The 15,555-nt window shown below is 46.6% G+C and overlaps 1 protein-coding gene across 1 annotated transcript in view; it reads right to left on the bottom strand.

The window, feature by feature from the left end:
- MGLL (monoglyceride lipase) overlaps positions 1-15,295 on the bottom strand; it is a 124,880-nt gene extending 109,585 nt beyond the window's left edge. The window contains exons 1-2 of the mRNA XM_014572069.4: positions 15,243-15,295; positions 12,901-13,064 (exon numbers count right to left, since the gene is read on the bottom strand). The gene's annotated coding sequence lies outside the window, so the exon portion shown is untranslated. The remainder of the gene's footprint in view (positions 1-12,900; positions 13,065-15,242) is intronic.
- Positions 15,296-15,555: the final 260 nt, after the last annotated feature.

The following is a 15,555-nucleotide window of genomic DNA, read 5'->3' as shown; positions in this document are numbered from 1 at the left end:
ACCCTAAAGTGTTGTTTACCTGACAGAAATTGACCAGCTAATCCAGAATAACTATTCCCATAGACCATGTCTATACTACGTGGAAGATCAACGCTGCTGCAGTTGATCATCTGTGGTTTGATTTAGCCGGTCTAGTGTAGACTGCTAATTCTAATTGAGGGGGTGCTCCTGTTGGTGCCACACAGTCCTACTCCTCACAAGGAGTAAGGAAAGCCGATGGCAACGTGCGCTCCCATAGCCCTTCCACTGTGTGGACGGCACAGAAACTCAACTTAAAATACATCAACTCCAGCTACGTAATTAATGTAGCTGGAGTTGCGTATCTTAAGTTGACCTTCCCCTTTAGTGTAGACCTGGCCATATAATTGAATTATTCCAGAATCAGTGCCCTATGTAGACACTCTGTACCAAAATAAAAATGATTTGTGGGAGGAGTAATTATCTTGGAATAGTCACTTTTATTCTGGAATAGTGTCCAGACAGGGACATAGTCCAGATTAGCTATTGTGGAATACTTATTCTGCCAGATCTATGCCAGTCAATTTCCTATGTAGACAAGCCCTAAGTATTATGACTGTTATGCTCAGAGATTACAGGCGGTAAATACTGCAATACATGGGCACTAGAGTAATAACTTCTCTTTATCCAGGGCACATATGGGTATTTTGAAGACTATATTTTAATAACCTTCCTTTGTCATGTTCTTTTTCAGTATTTCCCTGTTTGTCTTTGTTACCAATATTTGTTTCTAAACAGAAGCTTCTTGTTATATAATTAGCCTGTTTGTCCTGCATGATTCACTCACATTGTGAGAGTGAATTGCCATGTTACTACTGAAGCACTTGGAGGGAAATCCTGTCCCCGCCATTATCAGGCTAGGCAGCTTAACAAATCTGTTCTGAGATGGCATTTCCTATGTTACTATGGTGTAGTTTCATACAGCCATATTAGTGCACGGGTTAGATTTCAATCATAATAGTAGAAACAGGAGTTTTTCACTGCATAGTATGTTATCAAAAGACGCCTTCAAAGAAAAGGTTCTAATCTTTGAACTTTAAAATGCATAAAAATAATCATATAATAACATGCTAAATTCTCTTGTATCCGTAAAGCCTTATATTTCAAAAGTCCCTATCTATTCTTTTCTCATTTTACTGATAATGGCTACATAATCCACTTTACAAAGCTGGCATAATTGTGTCAGGACCAAATAATATACCAAAAAAGACATGGTAATTCTGTGGCGGATGGAGTGGTGCTTTCATCTGGTAGCCAAACTGGAAGCACTGACTGAAGAAGAGGTATTATTGTGTAGCTTGGTTTTTCCTGCCACCTTGCCAATTGGCAAAGCATCATCCATCATGTTTTGCATTCCAATTTTTCTTTGCATGTTTCTCAGCTCATCATAACATAATTATGTTTCAGTTTCTTCTAGTCAGGGGCCAATACTTTCTTTTATTAAGACAGCAGCTGCACAGCACAACCTTGATGAATCCCCATAAGGGCAAAAATGTGTCTGCAGTGTTTCTTTCTGCCTTAGCAATCCAAATGTTAAAGTTTTCTTTCTTTCTTTCTTTCTTTCTTTCTTTCTTTCTTTCTTTCTTTCTTTCTTTCTTTCTTTCTTTCTTTCTTTCTTTCTTCCAAATGATGATATTGCTTCTCAAATGCACCCAGCCCTGGTGCTTTCATAGCCGTTTTCAAAGTGGCACCCATGTTAAGCATCCAAGCTGTTTGTAATTTTTAAGTGTTGAAAGTCTGATTCTGAGGAACTCCCTTTTATATGCCCATAAACACTGATACAGCTTTTTTTAGGATCATAATTACTGAGATATAATTTATTTTATGAGTAACTGAAAATCATCACAATAGAGGTCTGCACTTCTATCCCTTGTGTTTCTGTGATGCATGTGAAGTAGATGTTAGTACTGCTGTATATGGCCTTATTAAAATACTTATATAGCCATAATCAGCAGATCTCAAAGTACTTTGAAAAATAATTTGAAAAGAATTTAAGTGTGGTGAAATGTGGGGTACACAGGACCACTCAGACTCCTGAAAGGGTACCATAGTTTGGAAAGGTTGCAAACCACTGTAGTAGGAGGGACTGAGGATGAGGTTCCTTCAGGGATAATCCACGCTATACGGGGGTGCTCTGAAGAATGCACCCTGCCACAGCAGTCTCTAATTCAGGGGTACACAATCATTTTTTGCCGGGGGCCACTTCAGAAATTTTTGAAGTGGCCCCGGGCTGCACCAGAATGGGCGGGGCCTCAAGCAGAAGGTGCGGGACTAGGATACTTCCCTGCTTCCCAACCCACAGACCGTGATTGGTCTGGGGGTGGGGGAGCACCTTTGCGGCCCCCCCCCCCCAGGTTCCTCCTAGGTGCCCATGCCCCTGGCAGTGGGAGGAGTCTTCGCACACTCCCCCTTCTGTCCCCAGGCCAATCAGGGCTTAGGGGTGGGGGCGCATGTGAAGTCTCCTCCTACCCTGCCAGGAGCACATGGCGCTTCTAAGCACAATGTGCTCCTTGCAGGGCAGGGTCAGGGTGGAGGAAACTTTGTGTGCTTCCTCTCTCCCCCAGGGCCTAATTGGCCATGGGCGGGGGAGCGGCAGGGCCTCCCCGGGTCGAATCAACCCACTTGGTTGGCCAGATCCGGCCCATGGAGATCCTTTTGCTCATCCATGCTCTAATTCTCCTGATAGTTGCATTATCTGTGCTGATTTTTCAGGGTTTCTAACTGCATGCTGTTAAACAGCTGCTACCTTCCAGCCCAGGAGTCGATGCATTTCAGCAGTAATAGTGAAATAACTCCTATAAACAGGGCCAAATCAGACAACCAGGAGGAACTCTACTCCTGTGAGTAGTTCCATTTGTGCATAAATATGTAAATGATCTAGTCCATTTAGCTACTCATGTGCTTTGAGATCCTTCAGTGTGAAAGACATATATACATGCTGTAATAATAATAATTTTTGTCACTGTCCTCCACATTAATTCTTGGTCTAACTGGATGAAATTCCCTTGGTGTGGATGGATGTTGCAGTTACTTATGCTGGCATTAAATTTAGCTCTTCTTATATCTAGCCAAAGAATTTTAAGTACAATTATCAGTCATTCTTGTGTATCTAAAAAAGATATCTTGTTTATGGCCTTGGTCCTTATCACATATTTATGGGTCACTAATATCCAGTATAGTTGGATAACTTGTCATGATTTAAGTCTTACCTATAAAATGTGTGTAAATTCCAGCAGTGGGAATATGATCAGACATAGCTCTAGGATTTCTTGCATTCTTTATTTATTTATTTATTTTTGCTTAATTCACTTACTCAACCCAATATTTGGTGGTATAAGATGTGAATTTTCTTTGATTGCTTCCTAACATCAGCATATCAGATTTTGTAGAAATAACTATGCAACATTAAAAAATACATGTATAAAATCTTTAAAATCTCTAATACTGGGTTTTGTTATCCACAGCTGACTGGATACATTCCTAGCCAGGAAGCTGGCTCAGCAAAACAGCTGCATTAGTGATTTAAGTGTGGATCTGAGTCTGCTTCTGTTTACACCAGAGTAAATCAGGAGTGATTCTACTGAAGATAATGGAGTAACACCAGTGTGAAACTGGTATGAAAGGAAAAATAAGCATCATGGTACAGAACAACCAGGGAACATTTAGCTATCGTGTTTTGATGGTGTGGGATACTGTATTAGGGCCTGATCTAGCAACATTTCTTACCAGATGATTTGTTTTCTACTAAGACATTATATAGATATTTTAGAAATGAAATGTCTGTCTGTTTTTGTGAGAACTCCTTCTAAATGGTAACAGCTGCAGTCACCAAATTTGGTAGGCAGCTTCCTCTTACCCAAACTTAAAGCAGGGTCATGGTTTGGTTATACCTTGAACATGGGAAGTGGTGGGTATAGGGCTTTTTCCTTCAACATGGAAAGGGAAGGGCAGAGAGAGGAGGGATGTGATCCTCACACTCATTACTGGGGGGCAGCATGTGGGGACAGGATACTGTAGAGTAAGCACTGGGACAGCCACACCAGCACAAGGCTGACCGGATGGTGACAGGGCTTTGCATGTTGCCAACCATGTCACCATCTCCAGGCAAGATTCTCCTCCCTTCCCACAGCTACAGGGCCTCGGCATTACCCTTCCACCCTGCTACAGGGCCTGGGGATGCCCACCTTCCCACCTACAGGGGTCCTGCATACTCCCCTTCCCTGCCGCTCCATACAAGCATGTGGAGGTTCCCCACCCTTGCTGAGAGGCTCCTACGGGGCCTAGTGATTTCCCCCTCCTCCCCTGCAACTTCACCCAGAGCATGGGAGTTTCCTTCCCTTTCCCTCTCCACCCTTCCTGGGCCAATTCACTTGGACCTGAGGATTTCCTCCCCTTCCCCCACCACCGTGCCTCTCCTCTCGGGGCCTGAGGGTTCCCTTCCCCCGCCCCGCAGCTCCTCACAGGCCCAGGCCGTGCCCTCCTCCCTCCACCCCATGCCACTCTTTTTATTTCCCAACAAAACCCAACCAACCATTTCTTGAGTTACACACCTGAGCAGCGCTGGGTAAATCTGCTAGTTATTTAATAATTTTATATTGTGGTAGGTGCTGTGCCCTGCCTAATCTCATGGAGTTCAGTGAAACTACTTTCGGTAGGAAGTGCTGCACTCAGCTGTGAGCATGTGCAGTATCACCCCAAAATTATTCATTCTCACCTATAGAGTGCCAAAATATCTTGGATTCATTACAATTTGTTGTACAGTCTGTCATGCTGGGAAATGCATTCATTGACATTCTTTCAACACTGCCTTAATACAAGTGATAATTAATCTGGAGATCTCCTTTGAGAAAGGGAATTTAAACCAAAGAATGTTGAAGTCAACAGAAGCTAGAGCACCTCTCAAGAGTGCAGTACATTCCCAGAACTGGAGTGACTGGTGTAGAACAATGTAGAATTGTGTTGCCAGAAACCTTACCTTGCCTTCTAGATGGATTTTCAATAAACTGAGGCCTAGAGAGATGTTTAACCTCTATAGGCCTCAGCTGCCTCCTTTAATGAGCTGATTCTGTTAATTCTTTGGCAGTAACCACATCTACTGTTACAGTATGTGTGAGCTCAGAGAATGCCAGCAATGACTACCGTGCATCTGATCTTGGATGTAATCTCTGATTACTCTTCTTGAAAAGGCACAGGTGGTTTTGAAAGTGGTTTGGCCTCGGAGTATCTGTAATTGTTCGAGTGGTGACACATATCCATGGGGATCTATATCGACACTCTAAGGCACAATGGACCTAAATTGTGTAACAGGTACTTATCGATTCTGGATCAGGAAACCCTCCATTCTCTGGCAGTGAAAATCAATTTCATTTGTTGATTTGGTGAATCTACTCTAGAGGTGCAGTAATATTTTTATGGAAGGTTAAGGGAAGAAGGGTTCTTTCCTATGGGTTGTATGTTTAGGATTCTTGTATAGACAGTATCCAGCCACTAGCAGGATTACATGGCAGCTGAATAAAACTCCTCCTTTCTATGCTGGCAGGATTGTGGGGATTGAGCAGGGCAGCAGAAGGGTGGCAGCAGCTGGGATCTGAGCCTATGAGCTTGCAGCACTCAGAGCTCAGTCCTTGCTGGGCTGCAAAGTGTGAGAAAGGTCTATAGTAGCACATATATTTTCCAGGACAGGTTAAGCTATTGGCACTATAAACTCATGCCAAGGCCCCAGATCCTGGAGTCGTGATTATATGAGAACCTAAGTTTTTTGGTTGTGGGGCTCGTGTTTGAGATGTAGCTCAAATGTAACCAATGCAACGATTGCCAGAGTCATCCATCCCACACCTTCCCGCGCTGCACTCAGAACTCCAGCAGTAAGTGTTTGCAGGAATTCAGACTTTTGTTTGAGGATGCTGGCATGTCTCAGTATAATGTGAGGGCATACTTCTGCAGAGAGTACTCCCAAGTTTTAACACTATCTTCCTGGTTTGGTTTGTTTAATTGCATATGGAAACCATTTTTTTTTTCCTATCCAAGAGTTTGAGCTGACCAGTCTGTGACCATATGCCAAATCTTGACATGCCTGAAGGTCATCCCATATTTTTCAAAGAGAACCTTTTTTTAAAACCAACTTCTGCTGGAATACCAGTACTGGAACTTCACTCAGGGTATGTCTACACTACCCCGCTAGTTCGAACTAGCGGGGGTAATGTAGTCATCCGCAATTGCAAATGAAGCCCGGGATTTGAATTTCCCGGGCTTCGTTTGCAATTGCGGATGACTATATTACCCCCGCTAGTTCAAACTAGCGGGGTAGTGTAGACATACCCTCATATACTACAAGAAGGCCCTTCACTTTTGCTTCTTGAAGGCAGCAGTTGCATGATGACTAAATGAAGTTCTTATTACAGTTCTGGATGCAGTAGCAACACATATTCAAAGGTTTTCACTTAGAAACTATTCTGTGTGACATATATATGTGTTGCGGTGGTTTTTATTAGTACGAGTATATGCATAAAACCAGAATTTTTATAGTTTTGAAATCAGTAAATTATTAGCTTTTATTGGTTATGCCTCACTTGAATAAAGAATATGATAATACATTTTAAAACAGGGCCTGTGTTATTGTACTCTGAGGCAAGCTGGACCCAATTTCTGGAGCAAGGTCCACTGGTTTCTGAGGTTCTCTGGGCCTAAATTCTGCAGAAAATGGGAAATTCTGTGGTACCTTCAGGTAAAGTCAGTTTTTACTGGTTTTAAATATGAGCATGAATAATGAATTCATTGTAGTATCCCTTGCGCTGTTCATTTTTATGATAATTTAAATGTATTTTACGTTGCCTAAGAATTTCAGTTTGTTGTACTTTTTTGTATGGACAATACACTGCGGTATGTTGGAAGAAAGCCAGAGACTTTCACAATGGAGAGTAGCTGCATTTCTTCTCTTTCTCTTTATGGGCAAGAGTGGAAGGGACTTGAAATGTTGGGGATGGAATGTGCCCTCCTAATTCCCCACAACAGCAACTCTTGACACAAACATTGTCCCAGCACCCTCATTTAGTATCAACCACTACAGTTAAGCAAAAGTAGCTAGATAATTGCTGCCAGAATGATCAGCAGTGAAAGAGTTAACAATGTTGACAATTACGTCATCATTAAGCACATCATAAGCTATTGTTTCAAGTCAGTCTGTTTGCATATGCAGGAAAATGAGACCACAATTTGGTTTACGTTTGGTTGTTTTCCTTCAAGACTACAACATTTTGAAATGCATTGTTTAAAATGAAAGCTTAGAGTCTGTTGCTCAGATCTGCAACAGGATGTGGATCTTGCGGCAGCGCGCTAGTCACAGAATGTCAGGATTCAGGAAACCCTTTTTAGTGTCTTTCAGATATGGATCTCACAGCACATTGAGCACTAATTAATCCCTGTGCGGTAGGGGAGTATAACTATCCCCATTTTACATATGAGGAACAGAGGCCCACAGATGTGCTCAAGGCCATGGAGAAAGCTGAGGCAAAGCCTGGATCAGTACCCAGGGCTAATTCTTGCCCAATATATCTCCATTGGAGTCAACAAAATTACACAGGGTATGTCTACACTGCCACCCTAGTTCGAACTATGCTGGCTAATGGAGGCATTCGAACCTGCAAATGAAGCCCGAGATTTAAATATCCCGGGCTTCATTTGCATGTTCCTGGGCTGGTGCCATTTTTAAATGCCCGTAGTTCGAACTACCTGCCCGCGGCTACACGCGGCATGGACTAGGTAGTTCGAATTAAAGCTCCTAATTCGAACTACCATTATTCCTCCTGCAAGGACGCTATTTTCGACAGAGTTCTGTCAAAAAAAGGTAAGTGTGGACGAGGGGAAGAATTTATGTTGACAATAAAGGCCTCCAGGAAGAAGCCCTGGTGGACACTCCTGCCAGAGCTTTCAACTCTATTGTTCCTGCCTGTAGCCATCTTTAAAAGACACAGGCACCCAGGAGTAGCACTGTGGCAGCAAGCCAGCTCCAGCCAGGACCCTCACTGCTCAGCTCTTCCTGGTAGGGCCACTCAGAGCAATGTCCCAGGGACAAGCCCCCCAAGACCTCCCTGGCCCCTCCAGGGACACATCCCTGCAGCAAGCCAGGGGCACCAAACGGCACCCTCCTGGTCTGGGCCTGAGATAAAAGCTCCTCTTGGAGCTCTAGTCCGTGGACATTTATGCCAGAATGGTTGATGGCCTTGCTAAAAAAACCCACCACCCAAGCACATAAGACCAGGTGAGAGCCAAGGTGAAGGAGCTGTGGCAGGGGTATGTTAGGGCCCGTGAGCGCACCTCCCGCCTATTATGAGGACCTGGACTGGATCCTGGGGGCAGGGGAACCCCTGCCCCCCAAGAGGGTTGTGGGGTCTGGGTTGGAGACCCCTGTGCAGCAGCGGCCACAACTTCAGTGTGAGACCCCAGAGGACCAGCAGCTCCAAGAGGAGAAGGAGGAGGACACCACCAGGAGCATAGAGACCCTGACCCAGGAGCCGGACACCCAGACGCAGGAGGCCTCCCAGACAACTTTGGACACCAGGGAGGGAACATCAGGTGAGCGTTGTGAGGGTCCAACACACACAGGGCAGGGGAGGCAGGAGCAGAGTGGATGGTGCGATGCTGTGACATGTCATGCTGACCACAGCCGGGGAGGTGGTACTCATGGCCGACCTCAGGGAGGGCCATCCTACCCCTGCACCCGCATGGCTGTGAGGAACCACCTGCTCCTGCAGACAGTGATGTCAGGGATGCCAGGTGCAGACATGGGTTGGGGACGCTGGGATTGCTACACAGCTTCAGGCCTCTCAGCAACCTGTGGGAACCCCAACTGTGGCCTGACACTTGTCTGTGCTGCTTGGCCATGGGTGTGAGGGGGGGGGGGAGGATGGTGGCCTGCACACCTTCTGGGCTCCAGGGAGGCTGTGGCTGCTGAGCAGGCCACACATGCCTTACTGAGACCCACATGAGCCTCCTCTGACCCTAGGACAGGCACTGACTGCTGAGAAGGAGGACACGCCCTCTCAGGGAAAGTGTGAACATGCATCACTGATGACTTTTCCCTCTTGTCCTCCACAGCCGGACCAGCTGACCAGGAGGGGAGCGCCACACCTGCCCCACCACCCAGACAGCTGCAGGGAACCCATCAGTACTGGTGCACGTATTTGGACCTGGTGCGCCAGCACATCTCTGTCCTGCAAGGGATGCAGGACACATTTAACCAAAGGATGCAGGCAGAGGCAGAAGGGCGCAGGCGCTTGAGTTAGTCCAGCAGTGCACTGATATTTGCAGTGCTATCCGGGAGGCCATGGCCTTCCCTGGTCCTGTGCCTGGTCCTGCTCCTCCTGCTCAGCCTGCCTCTCCCACCCCCAGTTCTCCCCTCAGCCCCTGCCCCCTCTTCAGCCCCTGCTCCCCTCTCGCCCCCTGCCATCCCAGCCCCGGGTACAGCCCCACCTCCTGCCCAGCCCCCTACTGTCCCAGCCTGCATGCGCTGCCGTCTCCGAGAAGGCCTCCGCAGCCGAAGTGCCAAGGGCTCTTCATCAAGGCAGTATCCTCAGCCCTGAGACTCCTTCCTCCCTTCTAGGCTGACATCTCCCTTCCCACTTGTGAGAGTCAGTAAGGGAAGCACTTTACATTGTCATCAAACAATTTATTTATCTGAACAAAAGAGTTTTATAGTTTTTGAAACCATCAACAGTGAAATAAACTGTAAACATTTTTTCAACACCTGTCTCTGTTCTCAGTGTGAATGCTTACAATGTGTGAATGTGGGGCTGGGAGCGGTTTGGGGGAGGAAGGCATCAGGGGCATGGGGCAATCCCACAATTGGAAGGCCCTGGGGAAACTCATTGGCCACCTTAGGAGAATTGCTCCTTCAGGGCTTCCTGAATGCGCAAGCCCAGCTGGTGCACTTGCTGGATAGCAGCTGTCCGGGGCTGCTCCCATCCACATCAGCCTGTGTCCCCCACACTGGAAGGAAGGCCTCCCCTTTCCTCTCCAATAGGTTGTGTAGCACACTGCATGCAGCAACCACATCAGGGAAGTTGTGTTCCCCCATGTCCAGCCAAGTGAGCAGGCATCTAAATCTGCCCTTCGGATGGCCAAAGGAGCACTCTACCGGGAAGCGAGCCTGATTCAGGCGGGAGTTAAACAGTTCCCTGCTTGCATCCAGGTGTCCCGTGAATGGCTTCATGATTCAGGGCATAAGGGTGTATGCCACGTCAGCCACGATGCACATAGACATTGGCACATCCCTGACTGCATAGTTTTGCTGCAGGAAGAATGCCCCAGCCTGCAGCCTGTGGTACAGGTATGAGTTCCAGAATATGCAGGCATCGTGTGCCCAGCCTGACCACCCGGCACAAATGTCTGTGAATTGTCCCTGATGGTCGACCAGGGTCTGTAGCACCATCAAAAAGTGGCCCTTTCTGTTAATATACTGTGCTGCTCGATGGGGTGGTGCGTGGATTGGGATGTGAGTTCCATTGAGTGCTCCACCGCAGTTCGGAAAACTCAGCCCTGCAAATCCAGCCAAGATGGTCTCTAGGTCTCCGAGGTGGACAGTCCTGTGAAGCAGCTCTGAGTTAATGACTGTCACCACCTGCAGAAAGGGATAAATACAAACACACATAACAGGACATTAGAGGAGTTGCATGAGCTGATGAGAGGTGATCCCCCACCCCTCCCCTCCCAGACCCCAAGAGCCCCCCCTCAGGCAACCCCCCCCCCCGTACCTCCTGCACCACCACAGTGTGAGGCCAGGCAGGCTTCTACGACTCCCACCCCATCCCCCATTCCCTGTGCCTGATCCAGACTGTCCTCCTTATCCGCCCACCCGCGTCCCCATGGACTGTCCCCTGAGAGTGACTTACCTCCATCAAGATGTCCCCAACAGTAGACCACCCCACGCCAAATTGATGTCCCATGTAGCGGTAGCTGTCGGGGGTGGCCAGCTTCCACAGAGCAATAGCGACATGCTTCTCCAAGGGGATGGTGGGCCGCAAGTGGGTGTCCTGGTGTTGCAGGGCAGAGGCAAGCCAGGCACAGAGCTCCTGGAAAGTGGACTTGTGCATCTAGAAGTTTCGGAGCCACTGGTCGTCATTCCACTGCGGCATAACAAGCCGGTCCCACCAGTCTGAACTGGTGTCCAGCCTCCAAACTCGCCTCTCCAAGAATAAGTTCGGTGTCAAGGTCAGTGGGGCTGTAGCCTGAGTGAGGGGCTCGAAGCTGGGATCTGAATCCAGCTCTGCCACAGACATCATGATGGTCTCATGAAGCTGCAGCAGAACTTCCAGCATCACAGTGTGAGGCTGTCGCCTGCTCAGGGGCAGCTCGGGCTCCATGGCCAAAAACACAGTGAAACACACAAAAACAAACCTGAAAACAAACTGCTGTGGTGTCTGAGGAAGCAGGGCAACCAGAGCAAGGACTGCAGCAGTTTTCCCTCTAGGAGGTAGGCAGGCAGTTGCTTTCCCTCTAGGAGGTAGGCAAGCCAGAAGCAGGAGCAGAGCAACGACTGTCCAGGGGGATCCCTTTAAGCACGCGTCTCTGCAAAGAGCATGCAACAGCATCTGGAAATAAAGGTTGCCCCTCTGCCCTGCCAGAAGCACTTCTAGGTGCCTTCTTTTTTTGAAAGAGCGTTCAGCGGTCTGGACGCTCTTTTCCAAAAAAGCGGATCAATTTTTCAATCCGTGTAATGCAATCTAGATGCTCTTTTTCGACAGAGGCTTTTTCGAAAGATACTTTCGAAAAAGTCTCTGTCGAAAAAGGCATGTAGTCTAGACATACCCTTAGAGTTATAAGGTTCTAGCTCCTACGGTTTCAGACTATGTACCTCCTCTCTCCACTTTCAATTCAGTTCTGCGTGTGGGATTCTTAATTTGGCCCCATGTGACTATTACAATTGAATCTGTACTATTATTTCATATAGTAAATGCACTAAAAAGGAAGTCCAGACATATATTTCTGTAGAACTCATTAACCTCCTGTCACGGCGTGTCAGGGAGTCCCCAACCCTGCACCCCCATTTGCAGCCAGACATGACTTTCAGCCAGGGCCGGATTAAGGCATGGGCTAGCTGGGCAGCTGACCGGGGCGCCAACCTATGGGGGGCGCCTGATTGCAGCTGTAAGGGGCACGGGCTGCAGCAGCTCCCAGCAGCCACCTTGCAGTGGCCGCCCGGGGCGGAGGTCGCATTAATCCCCACAGTGCCGGTCAGCAGCACCCTTCCCCCCGCAGCTGCGGGGCCCTGCACGGCCAGGTACGGCCTGCCCCGTGTGCCTTCCCCCACGTGCCAGCACAGGGGCGGGGCCACGCATGCGTCCTTCCCCAACCTGGGGTTCAATTAAACTGTCTGCCCGGGGCACCGGAATGGCTCGGTCCAGCCCTGCTCTCAGCCAGCAAGTAGAACAGGTTTGGTTCACAGGGACTCACCATAGCTCAGACTGCTTGTTACAGGAACCAATACAGCACATCTTGGGGAAAAGGGGGGCACAGAGCTCTGGGCCCCTGCCCTGGCCCTCCAGGCCAGCTAGACTCCCTTCTCCCCCAGCCAGAAGAAAAACTCCCTCACACTCCCAGCAACTGGACACCCAGCCCGCCACGCCTCCTCCTTTGTCCTGCTTCCAGGTATTATTTGCTGTCCCTTGGTCCTCAGGATGTGAGAGACTGAACATAGTGCTGCAGTGCCCAGGGAAACTGAGGCACACAATCACTGCAGAGCAACCCAGGACAATAGGAATCGCATAGAGCACAACAAAGCAAACAGTGAATGTAACAACAGAGTGAACACAGTGGACCACAAGAGTGGACAAAATCCCCACTATGTCACACCTCACACTGTAAACTTCTTTGTATTTCCTTCCCTACCTCAGCTGATATAAAGAGATGTTCTGTCCAGTCTAATCAGCCTCTTCCTGCCATCTGATGAGTTCACTGACTTCCCAGTTCTTCTCTGTGCGGTGCCAAGTCATTTCCAGAGAAAGAACCCTGATACTGAGATGCTGGATTGTGGTATCCCTTCATGAATTGGGCTGAAGGACAAGGAAGAGGAAAATTGGTCTTTATATACAGGTCTAGTCCTGCCTTCTTTACTCAGGCTATATGTTTGTGGAGGTCAATGTCGCTTTTATCTATAAGCAGCAGCCTGCACATATAACTCAGTAAAAACTAATTATCCACAATGACCAGAAAGGAAATCCTGGAACTACTACTATCCATGACAGTTACATGGGTTGTTTTAGTTTTTTAAAAGCCATCTCAAATGGGTGAGAGGCTCCTTTTCAAGTAAAAGCCAGAAAGACACCTAGAAATTAAACAACATCAACCCCTAATGTGCAAAACCGCAATTTACATACTTCAGGGCAGCTGCTGCGTCTGTCCTTATTGCCACCACCGGGGTGCTAATTTCGCCACAACTTTCTCATTTATTTAAATGAAAAAGCAGCGGGTGGCTGGCATGCTGCATTATCTGCAAGGCAACCTGGGAATCAAGTTGACGGAGCCAGAAAGAGATTTCAATTCAGAGGGACCTCAGGGTCTTGGCCCTGTGGACTGATAGATACTGGCAGGTTCAGAATTACCCTTGGTTTACAGCATAGGTCAACACGTATCTTAGAAACAAAATTAGTGTTTGCATTTTGACTGAAATGGAGAACCGATAACAGGATTACACTAGAATTCTCCATTCAAATAATCTTTCTCTCTCAAATACATGTTCACCAACATAGTCTCATCTCTACAGCAGTACAAATAATTAATACTAATAATCTGTGTTTTAAAGCATCTAGAGTAATTGGGTCCCAGTTTACTACTAGGCTCTTGGCGATACACATAGATACGAATACTCTTCCAGACACATTCCTCCTGCTACTCTCTGCTGTTCTCAAATTAAAATTGTATTGCCCTGACTTATTCCTTCTCTGTTCAGCTGGCATTTGGTACAACAATCAACTTCTCTGTTTGTGCACACAGGCTCCGGTTCAGTAACGTGTAAGCATGGGAGCAGCCCATTGATGTCAATGGGATTAGTACCTGCGTACAGGTAGGCACCATGCTGAACTGGGGCCACAGTGCTGTAGATGACTCCTCAGGGGAAGCAGTTGCATGCCCCAGCTATGTCCTAAAGAAAAGGACTGAGCTCTGGTAGATGAGAGGAAGTATTCAGTCCCTATGGCCACATGTGGGGAGAGTCTGAGCAGTGCCTTCAGTGTATATGCTGTACCAATTTAGACTCGCTCTGGACTTAGTCTTTCTAGATGCATGTTCACTAACATAGAATCCACAGGTAGTCCACCCCAACCCACAAATCTGGAGCCTTAAAGAACTCCTGTGTAGGGTCTTCTGTGGCTTTACTGAGAGGAAGTGGACATGCTAAGGAGACATTCACAGAGGAGGAGGGAAGGAAGCCAGAAGAATTTTAGGTTAGACTTTTGTGAACCAGTTTAATGAAACACCTGTGTGAAATTATGAATTTGTCATCTTAGCACAGGCGAGAATGAAACCACTGTGCAATGACAGGATTGATAATAAGTAAAGACAAGGTTAAACTAGCACATAGGTCTTAATGTTTGAATGGTGGCAGTAAAAGAAGTGACCAGATGGTCATGACATTGTGGATTGGAAAAGAAATTAAACTATGCTGTATTTTCTGAATCAGGCATAAAAAGTGACCATAAAACTCTACAAAAACCAATTAAAAGTCACAGTTGCTTGTGTATCTACCAATCTCTAACCATGACACAATTAAAAGCTATATGTATGGAAGACTTGCATATATAGCAAATAAGATACACTCAAAATAGGTTTTTATTCATGGATGAACTGTAACTACTGTATATTGCATTTAATCTTGCCTCTCTTTACTCAGATAAACATACTCTCTGGAATTCAATGTGTGTTTTTCTAGCCCATACAGCTTGGTAATCACTAATCAGCAATAATCAGAAAAATAATAATCAGAAAGAAAATACTCTATTCATGGCAGTTACATGAAAGTTAGTATGTACTGACTGAACAGTGCCATGCAAAACTCTACTCCAAAACCTCAAACCCAACCAATGTTTCCACTCCTTTATTATGTTTATGTGTACATCTGCCTTTCCATTATATATCAGTCTTTGTCATACTACACTAACTTCTGTAGTTCCCCGTAAAGGCCTTTATATTTTAGAAATGTTAAAAGAATCACTTATTTGTCCTATTGTCATTACTTTTTTCTTTTTCTGTTATTACTAGTTTGCTGAAGTGAAGCAAAAATATTAGTCCTCACCCACTCCTTAGTCAGTCATTTTGTCCTTATAGTCACCTTGACAACAGATGATATCATAACGGAAGGATTATGACTCAATTGCGTGAAAAGAGGAAGGCAGGGTTCTTCACACTGAAGAAGAGCTTTAATTTCAGCAGACACATCTTGGGCCTGATTCACCATTGTGTTACTCCAGTTTTACAGAGTTAAATCAGTACTGATTTCAGTGGAGTTACACTGGCATAAAGCTAGAGTATTTTAGTGATGAGTCAGGC

Source organism: Pelodiscus sinensis, chromosome 11, assembly GCF_052426305.1.
Source record: "Pelodiscus sinensis isolate ZL-2025 chromosome 11, ASM5242630v1, whole genome shotgun sequence".
NCBI lineage: Eukaryota > Metazoa > Chordata > Testudines > Trionychidae > Pelodiscus > Pelodiscus sinensis.
Note: the sequence above shows the minus strand (reverse complement) of the source record. Positions and strands in the feature narration are given on the sequence as shown.